At 31.5% G+C, this 2,500-nt stretch overlaps 2 protein-coding genes across 6 annotated transcripts in view; one reads left to right on the forward strand and one right to left on the reverse strand.

Annotated features, from left to right (window-relative positions):
- The window catches only part of trsn (translin), a 223,885-nt gene that overhangs the window by 86,750 nt on the left and 134,635 nt on the right, over positions 1 to 2,500 (forward strand). The window lies entirely within an intron of this gene.
- LOC137629617 (uncharacterized) overlaps positions 1 to 2,500 on the reverse strand; it is a 139,279-nt gene that overhangs the window by 71,345 nt on the left and 65,434 nt on the right. Inside the window, exon 1 of one of the 5 annotated variants that reach the window (XM_068361111.1) lies at positions 786 to 876. The exons of the other annotated variants lie outside the window; for them this stretch is intronic. The gene's annotated coding sequence lies outside the window, so the exon portion shown is untranslated. Of the gene's footprint in view, positions 1 to 785; positions 877 to 2,500 lie in introns of those variants that run through there. 5 annotated transcript variants of the gene reach the window in all.

The raw sequence follows: 2,500 nt of genomic DNA on the forward strand, positions 1-2,500 counted from the left end.
TATTATTATTATTATTATTATTATTATTATTATTATTATTATTTGCGTCATTAGGCGTAGGGCAAGATGATGATGATGATAATTATTATTATTATTATTATTATTATTATTATTATTATTATTATTATTATTATTATTATAAGAAAATATCAAGTTGATGAACTAAAAAAAAGACCCACGAATGTGCATGACCGTTTAGTGAAATAGTGGAACTGACAATTACAATAAATTTACGGATAAAAACACTCAACAAATAGCGTATGAATCTTGAAAATAAAGGGAAAATAAAAACAAAGATACAAAAATGGCTCTTGCAGGTATCATTAACGACAGGTCGCAGTTTTTATAGCCTGTAAGTGTTCACTGCCAGTAAAGGATATCTCAATGGATTAAACAGGAATCACAAGACACATCATACGAGAAACCTGTAGCGAAATTGTATCTAGTATCGATCTTAATTGAGGTGTAGGATTGATGTACTGTGAAGCGGAAAAGTTGTTAGATGAAGCGATGAGCAGAGATTATCATGTTGATGTAGTGTATGTTATCTTCATTAACGTACACTCGCGACACACTATCAAGTTTATACAAATTTTCAAGCTTCTTAGAATGCTTAAGAATATTTATTTTTATTTGCATTAAAGCATTGTAACTGACGATGGTAATAAGTTGTAAAGACCAACAAAGGCATGAATTCTAATTCAGAGAGTTTAGCGCCATCTAACACAAGTCAGAAATACGAATAAAACTTCTGAAAAATATAGAATTAGAATTCGATCACTAACACATATGACGTCAATTAATCCTTTACAAGTCCGGCAGTGTAGGTAATTCACAGCTGTCATGTAAAGAGACTTGAGATCAAAATATCCTCTGCAGCTACAATTGTTGCAAGAGTGATGGCGACTGAGTGATCTTGAAACAAACATTGCATCATGAGGGAATGTGAGGAATGCAGCTCTGACACGTGATCCAGTCAACGAAGCCTTTCTGCTGTCAAAACCTGTAGCGCATAATGAAGAGCCAGCGACACAGATACAGTATCCAGTGGTGGGTTGATCAAAAGCTAGCAAACTAAAGGAAAAGTCATGAGGAAATCAGATAAAAACTGAAAACTTGTCAGATGAACATCTTTGTAATTTGAAAAGATGTAAAGTTTATAAAGAGAAAGTTTTCTTTTTCTTTTTACAAATCACAATCGAGAGTGTAATTAATTGTTAAAAATTCCCTTTCTTTCATTTAATTTGGAATTGGAAATCAGTTAAGGATCCCTATGTAGGGAGATACAGAAGCTCGTTAATGGACCACCTGGTTTTGTTGTGCTAATAGGAAAAATAATACAGGTAACTCCTCAAGTCATGTGAAAATTTAAAAAGAAAAACTTGAATCTAAAGCAGTTAAAGCAAGCACGTGAATTAACTTCTGTCTTGTTTATGAAACCAACCCGTGGCCTTAGCGGAGGTCTAGAATTTGAGATGGGGATGATTATATTGTGAGTGAAAAGACGACTTATACAGCTTATTATTATTATTATTATTATTACTATCCAAGCTACAACCCTAGTTGGAAAAGCAAGATGCTATAAGCCCAGGGGCTCCAACAGGGAAAAACAGCCCAGTGAGGAAAGGAAATAAGGAAATAAATAAATGAAGAGAACAAATTAACAATAAATCATTCTAAAATAAGTAACAACGTCAAAACAGACATGTCATATATAAACTATTAACAACATCAAAAAAGAAAAAAAAGGAAAGATTAATTAGGGATAATCAGTAAATTTCCTGTTCTTCATCAATTAAGAATGAAAATTAAAAGATGACAAAGAATAAGCTCAGTTACGTTTCAGTCCCCATACAGAGAGCATTCCAACACATAGAGCATAAAGAAATAAAAACAATTAATTCTAGAGATAATGAGTTAAATCCGGGACCAGTACATCCTAGGCTTCGTCAGTGTCGTTTATTGTATTACAATATTTTTACTTGAGGGTATACTTTGACGTATACTCTGACACGCTATTCTTTCATTTCTCTTCCTCGATTTTTTTAAAGCTTTTTGTTTACAGTTTCTATATGAACAATCCAATTTTATAATTGATAGTGTTATTAAAATATTTTATTGCAATTGTTCATTACTTCTTTTGTAGATTATTTATTTCCTTTTATCTTTTCCTCACTGGGCTATATTTTCTTGTTGGAGCCTTTGGACTTATAGCATCCTGCTTTTCCAACTAGGGTTGTAACTTAGCCAATAAATAATAATAATAATAATAATAATAATAATAATAATAATAATAATAATAATAATAATAATAATAATAATAATAATAATAATAATAATAATAAACGACTTAGGCTACAACTGCTAAACTTCGTTGAACAAAAATTACAGAAACATTTCAATGATACATTTATGTCCTGTGTTTCGCGTGGTACATAACTCAATTAATTCATGCGGGCTGTTCAAAGAAACAGCGGCTGCCTTGACACAAGGTCAAAAT

Source organism: Palaemon carinicauda, chromosome 37, assembly GCF_036898095.1.
Source record: "Palaemon carinicauda isolate YSFRI2023 chromosome 37, ASM3689809v2, whole genome shotgun sequence".
Classification (NCBI taxonomy): Eukaryota; Metazoa; Arthropoda; class Malacostraca; order Decapoda; family Palaemonidae; genus Palaemon; species Palaemon carinicauda.